Source organism: Xenopus tropicalis, chromosome 7 (assembly GCF_000004195.4).
Source record: "Xenopus tropicalis strain Nigerian chromosome 7, UCB_Xtro_10.0, whole genome shotgun sequence".
Lineage (NCBI taxonomy): Eukaryota > Metazoa > Chordata > Amphibia > Anura > Pipidae > Xenopus > Xenopus tropicalis.
In genome coordinates, this window is record NC_030683.2 from 5524952 (window position 1) to 5544135 (window position 19184).

The window sequence follows — 19184 nt, forward strand, 5'->3', positions numbered from 1 at the left end:
TACTTTCCTACATAGGCGCTACTTTCCTACATAGGCGCTACTTTCCTACATAGGCGCTACTTTCCTACATAGGCGCTACTTTCCTACGTAGGCGCTACTTTCCTACATAGGCGCCGGGGGTTTGGGGCAGTGTGTCCGGCTGGGCCTGGCAACCCGTATATTCTGCAATAGCCGGAGGGGCTGCTGCCAAACACTGTGTAATGGGAATGGGCGCAGTGTGTATAGTAGGGCAAGAAGGGTTAGTAACAAGGGGAGAGTATGTATAGTAGGGCAAGAAGGGTTAGTAACAAGGGGAGAGTGTGTATAGTAGGGCAAGAAGGGGTAGTAACAAGGGGAGAGTGTGTATAGTAGGGCAAGAAGGGGTAGTAACAAGGGGAGAGTGTGTATAGTAGGGCAAGAAGGGTTAGTAACAAGGGGGGTGTATGTATAGTAGAGCAAGAAGGGTTAGTAACAAGGGGAGAGTGTGTATAGTAGGGCAAGAAGGGGTAGTAACAAGGGGACAGTGGTGTATAGTAGGCGCAAGAAAGGGGTAGTAACAAGGGGGAGTGTGTATAGTAGGGCAAGAAGGGGTAGTAAACAAGGTTAGAGTTATGTATAGTAAGGGCAAGAAGGGGCTGTAAACAAGGGGCAGAGTGTGTATAGTAGGGCAAGAAATTGGGGGGTTAGTAACAAGGGAGAGAGTGTGTATAGTAGGGGCAAGAAGGGGCTGTAACAAGGGGAGAGTGTGTATAAGTAAAGGGCAAAGAAGGGGTAGTAACAAGGGGAGAGTGTGTATAGTAGGGCAAAAGGGCTTAGTAACAAGGGGAGAGTGTGTATCAGTAGGGAAGAAGGGGTAGTAACCAAGTAGTAACCAAGGGGAGAGTGTGTATAGTAGGGCAAGAAGGGGTAGTAACCAAGGGGAGAGTGTGTATAGTAGGGCAGAGGGGAGTTAACAAGGGGAGATTGTGTATAGTAGGGCAAGAAGGGGTAGTAACAAGGGGCAGAGTGGTGTATAGTAGGGCAAGAGGGGTAGTAACAAGGGAGAGGTTGTGTATAAGTAGGGCCAAGAAGGGGTAGTAACAAGGGGAGAGTGTGTATAGTAGGTGCAAGAAGGGGTAAGTAAAGGGAGAGTGTGTACTAGTAGGTGCAGAAGGGGTAGTAACAAGGGGAGAGTGTGTATAGTAGGAGCAAGAAGGGTTAAGTACAAGGGGGGTGTATGTATAGTAGAGCAAGAAGGGTTAGTAACAAGGGGAAGGAGTGTGTTAGTAGGGCAATAAAGGGGTAGTAACAAGGGGACCAAGTGTGTATGTAGGGCAAGAAGGGGTAGTAACTAAGGGGAGAAGTTGTGTATAGTAGGGCAAGAAGGGGGTAGTAAGGTTAGAGTATGTATAGTGGGCGGCAAGAAGGGGCTGTAACAAGGGAGAGTGTGTATAGTAGGGGCAAGAAGGTTGTAAAAGGGGAAGAGTCGTGTATAGTAGGGCAAGAAGGGGCTGTAACAAGGGAGAGTGTGTATAGTAGGGCAAGAAGGGGTAGTAACAAGGGAAGAGTGTGTATAGTAAGGTGGCAAGAAGGGTTAGTAACAAGGGGAGAGTGTGTTAGTAGGGCAAGAAGGGGCTGTAAGCAAGGGGAGAGTGTGTATGTAGGGGAAGAAGGGGTAAGTAAAAGGGGAGAGTGTGTATAGTAGGGCAAGAAAGGGGTAGTAAAGGGGAGAGTGTGTTAGTTAGGCGCAAGAAGGGGTAGTAACAGGGGAGAGTGTGTATAGTAGGGCAAGAAAGGGGTAGTAACGAAGGGGAGAGTGTGGTATAGTAGGGCAAGAAGGGGTAGTAACAAGGGAGAGTGTGTATAGTAGGGCAAGAAGGGGTAGTAACGGGGAGAGTGGTGTATAGTTAGGGCAGAAGGGTAGTAAAAGGGGAGAGTGTGTATAGTAGGGCAAGAAGGGTTAGTAAGAGGGGGTGTAATGTATAGTGGAGCAAGAAGGGTTAGTAACAAGGGGAGAGTGTGTATAGTGGGCAAGAAGGGGTAGTAACGCGGGAAAGTGTGTATGTAAGGGCAAGAAGGGGTAGTAACAAGGGGTAAGAGTGTGTATAGTAGCGGCAAGAAGGGGTAGTAACAAGGTTAGAGTATGTTATAGTAGGGCAAGAAGGGGCTGTAACAGGGGAGAGTGTGTTAGTAGGGCAAGAAGGGTTTTAGTAACAAGCGGGAGAGTGTGTATAGTATGGGCAAAAGGGGCTGTAACAAAGGGGAAGAGTGTGTATAGTAAGGCGCAAGAAGGGTAGTTAACAAGGGGGAGCGTGTGTATAGTAGGGCAAGAAGGGGTCAGTAAAAGGGGAGAGTGTTGTATAGTAGGGCAAGAAGGGGTGTAACGGGAGAGTGGGTGGTATAGTAGCGCGAAGAAGGGGTAGTACAAGGGGGAGTGTGTATAGTAGGGCAAGAAGGGGTAGTAACAAGGGGAGAGTGTGTTAGTAGGCAAGAAGGGGTAGTAACAAGGGGAGAGTGTGTATAGTAGGGCAAGAAGGGGTAGTAACAAGGGGAGAGTGTGTATAGTAGGGCAAGAAGGGGTAGTAACAAGGGGAGAGTGTGTATAGTAGGGCAAGAAGGGGTAGTAACAAGGGGAGAGTGTGTATAGTAGGGCAAGAAGGGGTAGTAACAAGGGGAGAGTGTGTATAGTAGGGCAAGAAGGGGTAGTAACAAGGGGAGAGTGTGTATAGTAGGGCAAGAAGGGGTAGTAACAAGGGGGGTGTATGTTATAGTAGAAGAAGAAAGGGTTAGTAACAAGGGGAGAGTGTGTTAGTAGGGCAAGGAAGGGGTAGTACAAGGGGACAGTGTGTTATAGTAGGGGCAGAAGGGGTATGTACAAGGGGGAGAGTGTGTTAGTAGGGCAAGAAGGGGTAGTAAATGGGAGGGGGGGTTAGAGTAATGTTAAGTAGGGCAAGAAGGGGCTGTAACAGGGGAGAGTGTGTATTTAGTAGGGCAAGAAGGGTTAGTAACACGGGGAGAGTGTGTTAATAGTAAGGGCCAAGAAGGGGCTGTAAAAGGAGGTGTGGTCTAGTAGCGCAAGAAGTGGGTAAGTAACAATGGGGAGAGTGGTGTATAGGTAGGGCTAAGAAGGGGTAGTAACAAGGGGAGAGTGTGTATAGTAGGGCAAGAGGGTAGTAACAAGGGGAAGAGTGTGTATAGTAGGCGCAGAGGGTTAGTAACAAGGGGGGTGTAGTATAGTAGGGCAAGAAGGGGTAGTAACAAGGGGAGAGTGTGTATAGTAGGGCAAGAAGGGGTAGTAACAAGGGGAGAGTGTGTATAGTAGGGCAAGAAGGGGTAGTAACAAGGGGAGAGTGTGTATAGTAGGGCAAGAAGGGGTAGTAACAAGGGGAGAGTGTGTATAGTAGGGCAAGAAGGGGTAGTAACAAGGGGAGAGTGTGTATAGTAGGGCAAGAAGGGTTAGTAACAAGGGAGTAGTGTGGTATAGTAGGGCAAGAGGGGTAGTAACAAGGGGAGAAGTGTGTTAGTAGGGCGAGAGGGTTAGTACAGGGGGGTGTATGTGATAGTAGAAGGCAAGAAGGGTTGTAACAAGGGGAGAGTGTGTATACCGTAGGAGCAAGAAGGGGTAGTAAAAGGGACATGTTGTATAGTAGGGAAGAGGGTAGTAACAGGGGGAGAGTGTGTATAGTAGGGCAAGAAGGGGTTAGTAACAAGGTTAGAGTATGTATAGTAGGGAAGAAGGGGCAGTAACAAGGGGTAGAGTGTGGTATAGTAAGGGCAAGAAGGGTTAGTAACAGGGGAGAGTGTGTATAGTAGGGCCAGACCGGGGCTGTAACAAGGGAGAGTGTGTATAGTAAGGGAAGAAGGGGTGTAACAAGGGGAGAGTGTGATATAGTAGGGCAAGAAGGGGTAGTAAACAAGGGGAGTGTGTATATAGGGCAAGAAGGGTGCTAACAAGGGGAGAGTGTGTATAGTAGGGCAAGAAGGGGTAGTGAAAAGGAGAGTGTGTATAGTAGGAGCAAGCAGGGGTAGTAACAATGGTTAGAGTTGTATAGTAGGGCATAAGAAAGGGGCTGTAACAGGGAGAGTGTGTAATAGTAGGGCAAGAAGGGTTAGTAAACAAGGGGAGAGTGTGTAAGTAGGGGCAAGAAGGGGCTGTAACAAGGGGATGGAGTGTTATAGTAGGGCAAGAAGGGGTAGTAACAAGGGGAGAGTGTGGTAATAGTAAGCAAGAAGGGGTAGTAACAAGGGGAGAGTGTGTATAGTAGGGCAAGAAGGGGTAGTAACAGGGGAGGAGTGGTGTATAGTAGGGCAGAAGGGGCTAGTAACCAAGGGGAAGAGTGTGTATAGTAGGGCAAGAAGGGGTAGTAACCAAGGGGAGGTGTGTATAGTAGGGTCAAGAAGGGGTAGTAACAAGGGGAGAGTGTGTATACAGTAGGGGCAAGAAGGGGTAGTTAACAGGGGAGAGTGGTGTATAGTAGGGCAAGAAGGGGCTGTAACAAGGGGAGAGTGTGGTATAGTAGGCTAAGAGGGTTGGTCAACAAGGGAGAGTGTGTATATAGGTGTCAAGAAGGGTTATGTAACAAGGGGAAGAGGTATGTATAGTGGGCAAGAAGGGTTAGTAACAGGGGAGAGTATGTATGTAGAGCAAGAAGGGTTAGTTAAACAAGGGGATGAAGTGTGGTCAAGTAGGGGCAGAAAGGGTTAGTAAGAAGGGAAAGTATGTATAAGTAGAGCAAGAAGGGTAGTAAGCAAGGGAGAGTGGTGTACAAGTAGGGCAAGAAGGGTTAGTACAAGGGGAGAGTATGTATAGTAGGGGCAAGAAGGGTTAGTAAAAGGGGAGAGTGGTGTTATAGTATGGGCACAGAAGGGGTAGTACAAGGGGGGTGTATGTATAAGTAGAGCAAATGACAAGGGTTAGTAAACAGGGGAGAGTGTGTATAGTAGGGCAATAAGGGGTAGTAACAAGGGGACAGTGTGTATAGTAAGGGCAGAAGGGGTAAGTAACAAGAGGAGAGTGTGTTTTAGTAAGGGCAAGAAGGGTTAGTAAACTAAGGGGAGAGTGTGTAATAGTAGGGCAAGAAGGGTTAGTAACAAGGGGAAGGTTGTGGTATACGTAGGGAGAAGGGGTAGTACAAGGGGGCCGGGTGTATGTATAAGTAGAGCAAGAGGGTTAGTAAACAAAGAGGGAGAGTGTGATATAGTAGGGCAAGAAGGGGTAGATAAAAAGGGGAACAGTAGTGATCATAAAGTAGGAAGAAACAAGAGGGGTAGTAACAAAGGGGAGAAGTGGTGTATAGTAGGGCAAGAAGGGTTAGTAAAACAGAGGGAGACAGTGTGTGACTGGGCAAGAGGGTTAGTACAAGGATAGTGTGTATGTAGGCAAGAAGGGTTAGTAACAAGGGGAGAGTATCGGTATAGTGGCAAGAAGGGTTAGTAACAAGGGAGAGTGTGTATTAGTGGGCAAGAAGGGTTAGTAACAAGGGGATAGTGTGGTTATAGTAGGGAGCAAGAAGGGTTAGTAAAAGGGAGAGTATGTATACGTAGGGCAAGAAGGGTTAGTAACAAGGGGAGAGTATGTATAGTAGGGCAAGAAGGGTTAGTAACAAGGGGAGAGTATGTATAGTAGGGCAAGAAGGGTTAGTAACAAGGGGAGAGTATGTATAGTAGGGCAAGAAGGGGCTGTAACAAGGGGAGAGTGTGTATAGTAGGGCAAGAAGGGGCTGTAACAAGGGGAGAGTGTGTATAGTAGAGCAAGAAGGGGCTGTAACAAGGGAGGAGTGTGTATAGTAGGGCAAGAAAGGGGCTGCTAAGAAGGGGAGAGTGTATGTAGAGCAAGAAGGGGCTGTAACAAAGGGGAAGAGTGTTTAATAGGGCAAGAAGGGGCCTGTACAGGGGAGAGTGTGTATAGTAGAGCAGAAGGGGCTGTAACAAGGGGAGAGTGTGTATAGTAGAGCAAGAAGGGGCTGTAACAAGGGGAGAGTGTGTATAGTAGAGCAAGAAGGGGCTGTAACAAGGGGAGAGTGTGTATAGTAGAGCAAGAAGGGGCTGTAACAAGGGGATAGTGTGTATAGTAGGGAAAGAAGGGGCTGTAACAAGGGGAGAGTGTGTATAGTAGGGCAAGAAGGGGCTGTAACAAGGGGAAAGTGTGTATAGTAGGGCAAGAAGGTGCTGGGAAGGGACTGTAAGAAAGGGACATTGTGTATAGTAGGGCAAGAAGTGGCTGTAACAGAAATGGTGTGTATAGTATGGCAAGAAAGTATTGGGAAGGGGCTGTAGCTGTGGGACAGTGTGTATAGTAATCACCACACATTTCCTATTGCTGTTGCTTTCTCTCTGATTGTTCAGAGTTGAAATAATGGGGTGTAAATACTTCACTGATTCTGGGGGGCCCCTAGCCAATCCTTCCTGTAGAGTGTAAGGGGATAGGGATGCTGGGGGGCCCTAGCCAATCCTTCCTGTAGAGTGTAAGGGGATAGGGATGCTGGGGGGCCCTAGCCAATCCTTCCTGTAGAGTGTAAGGGGATAGGGATGCTGGGGGGCCCTAGCCAATCCTTCCTGTAGAGTGTAAGGGGATAGGGATGCTGGGGGGCTCCTAGCCAATCCTTCCTGTCGAGTGTAAGGGGATAGGGATGCTGGGGGGGGGGGCTCCTAGCCAATCCTTCCTGTAGAGTGTAAGGGGATAGGGATGGTGGGGGGGCCCTAGCCAATCCTTCCTGTAGAGTGTAAGGGGATAGGGATGCCTGGGGGGCCGCTAGCCAATCCTTCCTGTAGAGTGTAAGGGGATAGGGATGCTGGGGGGCTCCTAGCCAATCCTTCCTGTCGAGTGTAAGGGGATAGGGATGCTGGGGGGGGGGGGCTCCTAGCCAATCCTTCCTGTAGAGTGTAAGGGGATAGGGATGGTGGGGGGGGCCCTAGCCAATCCTTCCTGTAGAGTGTAAGGGGATAGGGATGCTGGGGGGCCCTAGCCCAATCCTTCCTGTAGAGTGTAAGGGGATAGGGATGCTGGGGGGGGGGGGCTCCTAGCCAATCCTTCCTGTAGAGTGTAAGGGGATAGGGATGGCCCTAGCCAATCCTTCCTGTAGAGTGTAAGGGGATAGGGATGCTGGGGGGGCCCCTAGCCAATCCTTCCTGTAGAGTGTAAGGGGATAGGGATGCTGGGGGGCCCTAGCCAATCCTTCTTGTAGAGTGTAAGGGAATGGGGATGCTGGGGGGTCTCTAGCCAATCCTTCTTGTAGAGTGTAAGGGGATAGGGATGCTGGGGGGTCTCTAGCCAATCCTTCCTGTAGAGTGTAAGGGGATAGGGATGGCCCTAGCCAATCCTTCCTGTAGAGTGTAAGGGGATAGGGATGCTGGGGGGCCCTAGCCAATCCTTCCTGTAGAGTGTAAGGGGATAGGGATGCTGGGGGGCCCTAGCCAATCCTTCTTGTAGAGTGTAAGGGAATGGGGATGCTGGGGGGTCTCTAGCCAATCCTTCTTGTAGAGTGTAAGGGGATAGGGATGCTGGGGGGGTCTCTACCCAGTCCTTCCTGTAGAGTGGGTAAGGGGATAGGGATGCTGGGGGGCCCTAGCCAATCCTTCCTGTAGAGTGTAAGGGGATAGGGATGGTGGGGGGGCTCCTAGCCAATCCTTCCTGTAGAGTGTAAGGGGATAGGGATGCTGGGGGGCCCTAGCCAATCCTTCTTGTAGAGTGTAAGGGAATGGGGATGCTGGGGGGGTCTCTAGCCAATTCCTTCTTGTAGAGTGTAAGGGGATAGGGATGCTGGGGGGGTCTCTACCCCAGTCCTTCCCTGTAGAGTGTAAGGGGATAGGGATGCTGGGGGGCCTAGCCAATCCTTCCTGTAGAGTGTAAGGGGATAGGGATGGTGGGGGGGCTCCTAGCAATCCTTCCTGTAGAGTGGTAAGGGATAGGGATGCTGGGGGGCCCTAGCCAATCCTTCCTGTAGAGTGTAAGGGGATAGGGATGCTGGGGGGGCCCTAGCCAATCCTTCCTGTAGAGTGTAAGGGGATAGGGATGCTGGGGGCCCTAGCCAATCCTTCCTGTAGAGTGTAAGGGGATAGGGATGCTGGGGGGGCCCTAGCAATCCTCCTGTAGAGTGTAAGGGATAGGGATTGCTGGGGCCCTAGCCAGTCCTTCCTGTAGAGTGTAAAGGGGATAGGGATGGTGGGGGGCCCTAGCAATCCTTCCTGTAGAGTGTAGGGGATAGGGATGGTGGGGGGCTCCCTAGCCAATCCTTCCTGTAGAGTGTAAGGGGATAGGGATGGTGGGGGGGCCCCTAGCCAATCCTTCCTGTAGAGTGTAAGGGGATAGGGACGCTGGGGGGTCTCTAGCCAATCCTTCTTGTAGAGTGTAAGGGGGTAGGGATGCTGGGGGGCCCTAGCCAGTCCTTCCTGTAGAGTGTAAGGGGGTAGGGATGCTGGGGGGCCCTAGCCAGTCCTTCCTGTAGAGTGTAAGGGGATAGGGATGCTGGGGGGGCCCTAGCCAGTCCTTCCTGTAGAGTGTAAGGGGATAGGGATGCTGGGGGGGCCCTAGCCAATCCTTCCTGTAGAGTGTAAGGGGATAGGGATGGTGGGGGGGCTCCTAGCCAATCCTTCCTGTAGAGTGTAAGGGGAATAGGATGGTGGGGGGGGGCCCTAGCCAATCCTTCCTGTAGAGTGTAAGGGGATAGGGATGGTGGGGGGGGCCCTAGCCAATCCTTCCCTATAGAGTGTAAGGGGATAGGGATGGTGGGGGGGCTCCTAGCCAATCCTTCCTGTAGAGTGTAAGGGGATAGGGATGCTGGGGGGCCCTAGCCAATCCTTCCTGTAGAGTGTAAGGGGATAGGGATGGTGGGGGCACTTCTGGCGTTAGACTAAGCCTTCTCTAAAGTATAATTACACTTCTTACAACCCATGCTTACTGTGGCAGTGTTTTGATTGGCTACTTCTCCCCCCCCCCACCTAGTGTTTGGCCCCCGCTTGTGTGCGCGGCAGCCCCCAGGGTTGTGCTGTACGGCTGTCACTTGGGGGCGATGAGGGAGAGCAGGAGAAAGTTGGGTATTGGGGGGGGGGGGATACATCCTGTAGGCAGTCGTTTCCCATCCTGAACCTCTGTATTTGGTAACAGCATTACCTTCCTGTAAGCGCCTTGCCCTGCTCTCAGCAGAACCCCCCTCCCCACCCTATTCCTGCCAACTCATGATGTGTATAGTAAGGCAAGGCTGTTGGGGCACCGCCTTCAGGCTGCTTGGTGCCCTTACCTGGCTGCTTCTAATGGCTTCTGCACTTTCCAACCTCTATTTTCTCTAGTCACAAAGCCACCCTCAAGCCTGAGGGGTGGGGGGGGGGGCCATTAGAATGATCAAGGCCACTCCCCTTTCTAAGGGTGGGGGTTTTATATGCCCTGTCCCCCTACATGGGGCACTAGCCAGGAAGTATCATGGCTCCCTCTAATCCTCAGGTAATGACTATATCCTACTTTTCGTATGTTGTAGAATGGGCAGTTATAAGCAACTTTTCAATAGGTCTTCATTTTTTTTTTTTTATAGTTTTTGAATTATTTGCTGCCTTCTGACTCTTTGCAGCTTTCAAATGGGGGTCACTGACCCCGGCAGCCAAACCCTATTGCTCTGTGAGGCTCCAGTTTTATTGTTACTTTTTATTCCTTATCTTTCTATTCAGCCCCTCCCCTATTCATATACCAGTCTCCTATGCAAATCTACCTGAGCAAGTCCCTAGTTGCTAAGTTCATTTGGACCCTAGAAACTAGATAACAGCTACATTTCCTGTTACAACAACTGTTGCTGAACAAAGAGTAAAATACTTTAAAAACCAGGCGCAATTGCAGACTGTCTCAGAATATTCCTCTCTGCATCATACTAAGGTTAAATGACATTTATTATATTGGCATTGCCAGCCCTACCGATGTGTGTGGGAATTGTGCATGGTTCCTTAAGGGTTAATGGAAGCAATTTTGTAAGCCTGCAGGGCAAACCCTCCATGTGGTCCCCACCGGCCGTGCCCGGCCCCATAACTATATATACTGGCAGGTCCCAGGCAAATGATAGCGATCACTGGAACAGAACCGCTCCGATCCAGCGCTGCGAGCAGCAAAATATCCTACAAATTGCTCCCAGCTGTGCGGCCCTGTCAGCCCCCTCCTGCGGGATTGGCCCCCAGTATATCCCTATATCCCAGTGTGAAACCCAAACCCTCCCAGAAACTATTCACTTATACTGTCCTGCAAATACCTGCCCCCCCCCCCCATAGATATGGGCACGGTGTAACCCCCATACCCTATACACACAGTAACTGTATAATATATAGGCACAGTGTAACCCCCATATCCTATACACACAGTAACTGTATAATATATAGGCACAGTGTAACCCCCATATCCTATACACACAGTAACTGTATAATATATAAGCACAGTGTAACCCCCATATCCTATACACACAGTAACTGTATAATATATAGGCACGGTGTAACCCCCATATCCTATACACACAGTAACTGTATAATATATAGGCACAGTGTAACCCCCATATCCTATACACACAGTAACTGTATAATATATAGGCACAGTGTAACCCCCATATCCTATACACACAGTAACTGTATAATATATAGGCACAGTGTAACCCCCATATCCTATACACACAGTAACTGTATAATATATAGGCACAGTGTAACCCCCATATCCTATACACACAGTAACTGTATAATATATAGGTGTAACCCCCATATCCTATACACACAGTAACTGTATAATATATAGGCACGGCGTAACCCCCATATCCTATACACACAGTAACTGTATAATATATAGGCACGGCGTAACCCCCATATCCTATACACACAGTAACTGTATAATATATAGGCACGGCGTAACCCCCATATCCTATACACACAGTAACTGTATAATATATAGCACGGCGTAACCCCCATATCCTATACACACAGTAACTGTATAATATATAGGCACGGTGTAACCCCCATATCCTATACACACAGTAACTGTATAATATATAGGCACAGTGTAACCCCCATATCCTATACACACAGTAACTGTATAATATATAGGCACGGTGTGACCCCATATCCTATACACACAGTAACTGTATAATATATAGGCACAGTGTAACCCCCATATCCTATACACACAGTAACTGTATAATATATAGGCACGGTGTAACCCCCATATCCTATACACACAGTAACTGTATAATATATAGGCACAGTGTAACCCCCATATCCTATACACACAGTAACTGTATAATATATAGGCACAGTGTAACCCCCATATCCTATACACACAGTAACTGTATAATATATAGGCACAGTGTAACCCCATATCCTATACACACAGTAACTGTATAATATATAGGCACAGTGTAACCCCCATATCCTATACACACAGTAACTGTATAATATATAGGCACAGTGTAACCCCCATATCCTATACACACAGTAACTGTATAATATATAGGCACAGTGTAACCCCCATATCCTATATATCCTATACACACAGTAACTGTATAATATATAGGCACAGTGTAACCCCCATATCCTATACCACACAGTAACTGTATAATATATAGGCACGGCGTAACCCCCATATCCTATACACACAGTACTGTATAATATATAGGCGTAACCCCCATATCCTATACACACACAGTAAACTGTATAATATATAGGCACGGTGTAACCCCCATATCCTATACACACAGTAACTGTATAATATATAGGCACAGTGTAACCCCCATATCCTATACACACAGTAACTGTATAATATATAGGCACAGTGTAACCCCCATATCCTATATATCCTATACACACAGTAACTGTATAATATATAGGCACAGTGTAACCCCCATATCCTATACACACAGTAACTGTATAATATATAGGCACGGCGTAACCCCCATATCCTATACACACAGTAACTGTATAATATATAGGCACGGTGTAACCCCCATATCCTATACACACAGTAACTGTATAATATATAGGCACGGTGTAACCCCCATATCCTATACACACAGTAACTGTATAATATATAGGCACAGTGTAACCCCCATATCCTATACACACAGTAACTGTATAATATATAGGCACAGTGTAACCCCCATATCCTATACACACAGTAACTGTATAATATATAGGCACAGTGTAACCCCCATATCCTATACACACAGTAACTGTATAATATATAGGGACGGTGTAACCCCCATATCCTATACACACAGTAACTGTATAATATATAGGCCACAGTGTAACCCCCATATCCTATACACACAGTAACTGTATAATATATAGGCACAGTGTAACCCCCATATCCTATACACACAGTAACTGTATAATATATAGGCACAGTGTAACCCCCATATCCTATACACACAGTAACTGTATAATATATAGGCACGGCGTAACCCCCATATCCTATACACACAGTAACTGTATAATATATAGGCACAGTGTAACCCCCATATCCTATACACACAGTAACTGTATAATATATAGGCACAGTGTAACCCCCATATCCTATACACACAGTAACTGTATAATATATAGGCACAGTGTAACCCCCATATCCTATACACACAGTAACTGTATAATATATAGGCACGGTGTAACCCCCATATCCTATACACACAGTAACTGTATAATATATAGGCACGGTGTAACCCCCATATCCTATACATACAGTAACTGTATAATATATAGGCACAGTGTAACCCCCATATCCTATACACACAGTAACTGTATAATATATAGGCACGGTGTAACCCCCATATCCTATACACACAGTAACTTGCTTTAGATACAGATTACATATTCTTACTTGCCCTTAGACTACCAAGTACTACCATCTACAGGTGGGGCACGGTATTGCAGAATGTATATCTTGCTCTAATCACTATTACGTTCAGTTGCTTCAGTTCTTTTTAGTTTATTCCTGCCTTTATTACTGGACTATGTGCAGATTTCCCTGATTTAAGCAGGTAGTGACACTGAGCAGACATTGAAACAAACCCTCTCCCTAGTGGCTGAATGGAGCACTGCCTGTATTTTGCCTGGGTTGTTGCTTTTCCTGTGTAGCAGTGGCGCCATCTTTGGGCAAAGAGAGAGCATTGCAGCATGATAAACCACAATAACTCCAGCAATGCAGGCAGCACACTACTTTTTTATATTTTTTAGGTTAAAGAGGGGTAAATATAAGGTTACTCTCTGAGTAAATGTAATGTAATTTGGGCCCTAGCAACCAGATAGCTGCTGAAACTCCAAACTGGAGAGCTGCTACATACAAAGCTAAATATATGAAATAATGAAAAAAAAAAAGACCAATTGCAAATTGTCTCCAAATGGCACTCTCTACATTATACTAAACGTTAAGTTGAAGTTTAACTTGCCCTTTGATTCCAGGCGACACGTTCCCCTAATGAGATTAGAATAGTTGCGAGTACGGATATCCCAGTGCCGTGTTGCTGGCAGGGAACGGAACATTCTGGATTCATCAGCATCCGAGGAAGAAGGAAAATAAACAGGCGTGTTAATTCCTCCAAATGCTCAGGGTCTCGGCTGCTCATGTTCCTACAGGCGCAACGATCTGGCACTGACTGTATAAATGGACTTGGTCCTGCGCCTGTACCAGCCAATTATATCCGAATGTACCCCCGTCCCCTCCGTGCCATTTATATACTGAGTGTCTGGGGCAGAATGGATTATAGGCACAGGGGAAAGTGTTGGAAGGGTTACTGCCTGCCCTGCTCTCATTTCCCTACAGAAATAGGGGTTGGTAGCACTAGGTAGGTACCTAATATATAGGGACAGAGACAGGGGAAAGTGTTGGAAGGGTTACTGCCTGCCCTGCTCTCATTTCCCTACAGAAATAGGGGTTGGTAGCACTAGGTAGGTACCTAATATATAGGGGCAGAGACAGGGGAAAGTGTTGGAAGGGTTACTGCCTGCCCTGCTCTCATTTCCCTACAGAAATAGGGATTGGTAGCACTAGGTAGGTACCTAATATATAGGGGCAGAGACAGGGGAAAGTGTTGGAAGGGTTACTGCCTGCCCTGCTCTCATTTCCCTACAGAAATAGGGGTTGGTAGCACTAGGTAGGTACCTAATATATAGGGGCAGAGACAGGGGAAAGTGTTGGAAGGGTTACTGCCTGCCCTGCTCTCATTTCCCTACAGAAATAGGGGTTGGTAGCACTAGGTAGATACCTAATATATAGGGGCAGAGACAGGGGAAAGTGTTGGAAGGGTTACTGCCTGCCCTGCTCTCATTTCCCTACAGAAATAGGGGTTGGTAGCACTAGGTAGGTACCTAATATATAGGGACAGGGGAAAGTGTTGGAAGGGTTACTGCCTGCCCTGCTCTCATTTCCCTACAGAAATAGGGGTTGGTAGCACTAGGTAGGTACCTAATATATAGGGACAGAGACAGGGGGAAAGTGTTGGAAGGGTTACTGCCTGCCCTGCTCTCATTTCCCTACAGAAATAGGGGTTGGTAGCACTAGGTAGGTACCTAATATATAGGGGCAGAGACAGGGGAAAGTGTTGGAAGGGTTACTGCCTGCCCTGCTCTCATTTCCCTACAGAAATAGGGGTTGGTAGCACTAGGTAGGTACCTAATATATAGGGGCAGAGACAGGGGAAAGTGTTGGAAGGGTTACTGCCTGCCCTGCTCTCATTTCCCTACAGAAATAGGGGTTGGTAGCACTAGGTAGGTACCTAATATATAGGGGCAGAGACAGGGGAAAGTGTTGGAAGGGTTACTGCCTGCCCTGCTCTCATTTCCCTACAGAAATAGGGGTTGGTAGCACTAGGTAGGTACCTAATATATAGGGGCAGAGACAGGGGAAAGTGTTGGAAGGGTTACTGCCTGCCCTGCTCTCATTTCCCTACAGAAATAATGGTTGGTATGTATAAAACTATATAGACCAATACCTATAGTTACAATCTTCCATCCCCTTAACCAGTTTAGTTGCAGTCTCTGCTCTCTCTCCAGCTCATTAATATCCTTCTTAAGGACTGGAGCCCAAAACTGCCCCCTATACTCACTGTCACTGCCCCCCATACTCAAGGTGAGGCCTTACCAGGGACCTATAAAGAGGCAAAATCATGTTTCATCCCTTGAGTTAATGCCCTTTTTTATGTAAGAGAGCACTTTATTTGCTTTAATAGCCACAGAATGACACTACCTAGAGTTGCACAGTCTGTTATCCACAAATACCCCCGAATCCTAATAGTATCCCTGAGTACCCACCTAAATAACAGGAACCTTGTAACCAACGGTTACTGTTACATACTATATATAAGTAGTATACAATATATCAAGATCCAAGAAAGTGACATCTGATGTATCGTATAAAACCAGAGCTAAGGGGCAAGCACTGGGGCCATAAAATCATTAAAGGGTATTGCAAGTTGAAATGATCTCTAAATCTTTCTTTACCTGGGCCAATAGAAGCTGCTGCCTGTTGGTTTTGATTGGCCTGTTAGAACATGAAAACCACTGAAAATATAAAATGAGTTACGAATGTGTATCGGGGAATCAATTGCAGCTACTTTTTGTAGAAAAATTGGTCTTTGGTTGGAGTTGCTGTTTGCTATCCCTACAATGGCCACTAGGTGTCAGTGGTGCTCCACCAGTTTCTCCCTTGGATCCAGTTTTGCCATTAAGGTTGCGGGGAAGTCAGGGAGAGAGATTTCAGCACTTTTATTGTATGATTCCTGTTTTATTGCAGCTGCTCAGGGTTTTATTGCTTTCAGGTAATAACCATCTTCCCGTATGAAGCTCAGTTATTTATGTCTGGCCCATAAGTACAGGGGTAGCGTCTGCAGTCTAATAAAAGGAGACAGTCGCTTCCTTAGAGGACTCGCTAATAAAACCTCTCACCGGGGGATCTGCAACCTGTGTCTCTCCAGGGGCTTCATCAAATAGCAACAAAACCATAAATAGAATAAATAATAACAATGGAAAGAGCTAATCTTGCACTCAACCTGCTGTCTGGTTGTTAGGGCCCAACCCTAGCAACCAGGCTGTGCTTTGACTCATAGACATAGATGGATAAGATCACTGGTACCCAGATCTCCGAGGAACAAATTAATTTGAGTTAACTTTTTCTATGATGTATAGAGAAATATTCTAAGACAATTTGCAATTGGTCTTCGTTTTTTTATTATTTGTAGTTTTTTTTAATCATTTCACTTTTTGTTCAGTAGCTCTCCAGTTTGGCGTTTCATCAGTTATCTGGTTGCTAGGGTTTTAAATACCATAGCAACCAGGGAGTGGTAAAGTAATAACAATAAAGCTGTAGCGTCACAGAGCAAGGCACATAGCTACCATCATAGCATTCTAGCCCCTCCCACTTCTAGAGATACAGACTCCCTGCCCCTCCCCCTGTAAGCTGCCATCATAGCATTCTAGCCCCTCCCACTGCTAGAGATACAGACTCCCTGCCCCTCCCCCTGTAAGCTGCCATCATAGCATTCTAGCCCCTCCCACTGCTAGAGATACAGACTCCCTGCTCCTCCCCCTGTAAGCTGCCACCATAGCATTCTAGCCCCTCCCACTGCTAGAGATACAGACTCCCTGCTCCTCCCCCTGTAAGCTGCCACCATAGCATTCTAGCCCCTCCCACTGCTAGAGATACAGACTCCCTGCTCCTCCCCCTGTAAGCTGCCACCATAGCATTCTAGCCCCTCCCACTGCTAGAGATACAGACTCCCTGCTCCTCCCCCTGTAAGCTGCCATCATAGCATTCTAGCCCCTCCCACTGCTAGAGATACAGACTCCCTGCCCCTCCCCCTGTAAGCTGCCATCATAGCATTCTAGTCCCTCCCACTGCTAGAGATTCAGACTCCCTGCTCCTCCCCCTGTAAGCTGCCATCATAGCATTCTAGCCCCTCCCACTGCTAGAGATACAGACTCACTGCTCCTCCCCCTGTAAGTTTCCATTATAGCCCCTCCCACTGCTAGAGATACAGACTCACTGCTCCTCCCCCTGTAAGCTGCCATCATAGCATTCTAGTCCCTCCCACTGCTAGAGATACAGACTCACTGCTCCTCCCCCTGTAAGCTGCCATCATAGCATTCTAGTCCCTCCCACTGCTAGAGATACAGACTCATTGCTCCTCCCCCTGTAAGCTGCCATCATAGCATTCTAGTCCCTCCCACTGCTAGAGATACAGACTCACTGCTCCTCCCCCTGTAAGTTTCCATCATAGCATTCTAGTCCCTCCCACTGCTAGAGATACAGACTCACTGCTCCTCCCCCTGTAAGCTGCCATCATAGCATTCTAGCCCCTCCCACTGCTAGAGATACACACTCCCTGCTCCTCCCCCTGTAAGCTGCCATCATAGCATTCTAGCCCCTCCCACTGCTAGAGATACAGACTCCCTGCTCCTCCCCCTAGCAACCAGAAAGCTACTAGACAAAAAAGCTAAATAAATTTGAAGAAAAAAAATCACTAAAAACGACAAATTGCAGACTATAAACGTTAATTTAATGGTGAACCGCCCCTTTGTGACTTTATGGCTCTAAGGGGAGGATTTAACCCCGTGTGTGCCTCGTGCTTCCGAGCTCCCGCTCAGCTGAATGGGGTCACATTGCAAGGAAACATGTTATCGCTTGGCAGGTCCCATCTCGTTAGGGGAGTGCAGATAATTACATCCCTATACCCGCCAGCTTCAAAGGGCCACTGACGGGAAGTGACAGGGGAATGTTTAACCCTTCCATGGAAAGTGGGCTCTGAGGTATCATGGACTGGGTGGGGCCCTTCCAATGCAGAATGTCTATGGCCCCCCAGTGCAGAGGGGCATTACATGAATTAGTGGGGCTAACCTGTAACAACTCCCAGCATCCCCATCTACCAATTCAGGTATGGGATCCATTATCCAGAAAGCTCTGAATTATGGGATCTCCCATAGACTCCATTTTAATCAATTTTTTAAAAGCTTTGTCTCTATAATAATAATAATAAAACAGTATCTGTACTTGATCCCAACTAAGATATAATTACCCCTTATTGGGGCAGAACAGCCCTATTGGGTTTATTTCATGGTTAAATGATTCCCTTTTCTCTGTAATAATAAAACAGAACCTGTACTTGATCCCAACTAAGATATAATTACCCTTATTGGGGCAGAACAGCCCTATTGGGTTTATTTCATGGTTAAATGATTCCCTTTTCTCTGTAATAATAAAACAGTACCTGTACTTGATCCCAACTAAGATATAATTACCCCTTATTGGGGCAGAACAGCCCTATTGGGTTTATTTAATGGTTAAATGATTCCCTTTTCTCTGTAATAATAAAACAGAACCTGTACTTGATCCCAACTAAGATATAATTACCCCTTATTGGGGCAGAACAGCCCTATTGGGTTTATTTCATGGTTAAATGATTCCCTTTTCTCTGTAATAATAAAACAGTACCTGTACTTGATCCCAACTAAGATATAATTACCCCTTATTGGGGCAGAACAGCCCTATTGGGTTTATTTAATGGTTAAATGATTCCCTTTTCTCTGTAATAATAAAACAGAACCTGTACTTGATCCCAACTAAGATATAATTACCCCTTATTGGGGCAGAACAGCCCTATTGGGTTTATTTCATGGTTAAATGATTCCCTTTTCTCTGTAATAATAAAACAGTACCTGTACTTGATCCCAACTAAGATATAATTACCCCTTATTGGGGCAGAACAGCCCTATTGGGTTTATTTAATGGTTAAATGATTCCCTTTTCTCTGTAATAATAAAACAGTACCTGTACTTGATCCCAACTAAGATATAATTACCCCTTATTGGGGCAGAACAGCCCTATTGGGTTTATTTAATGGTTAAATGATTCCCTTTTCTCTGTAATAATAAAACAGTACCTGTACTTGATCCCAACTAAGATATAATTACCCCTTATTGGGGGCAGAACAGCCCTATTGGGTTTATTTCATGGTTAAATGATTCCCTTTTCTCTGTAATAATAAAACAGTACCTGTACTTGATCCCAACTAAGATATAATTACCCCTTATTGGGGGCAGAACAGCCCTATTGGGTTTATTTAATGGTTAAATGATTCCCTTTTCTCTGTAATAATAAAACAGTACCTGTACTTGATCCCAACTAAGATATAATTACCCCTTATTGGGGGCAGAAATGGATCAGCCTGAGCCAGCCAGGGAACTTGGAGCCCATAGGGGCTGGGGGGCAACAAGAGGTTCCTGGCAGG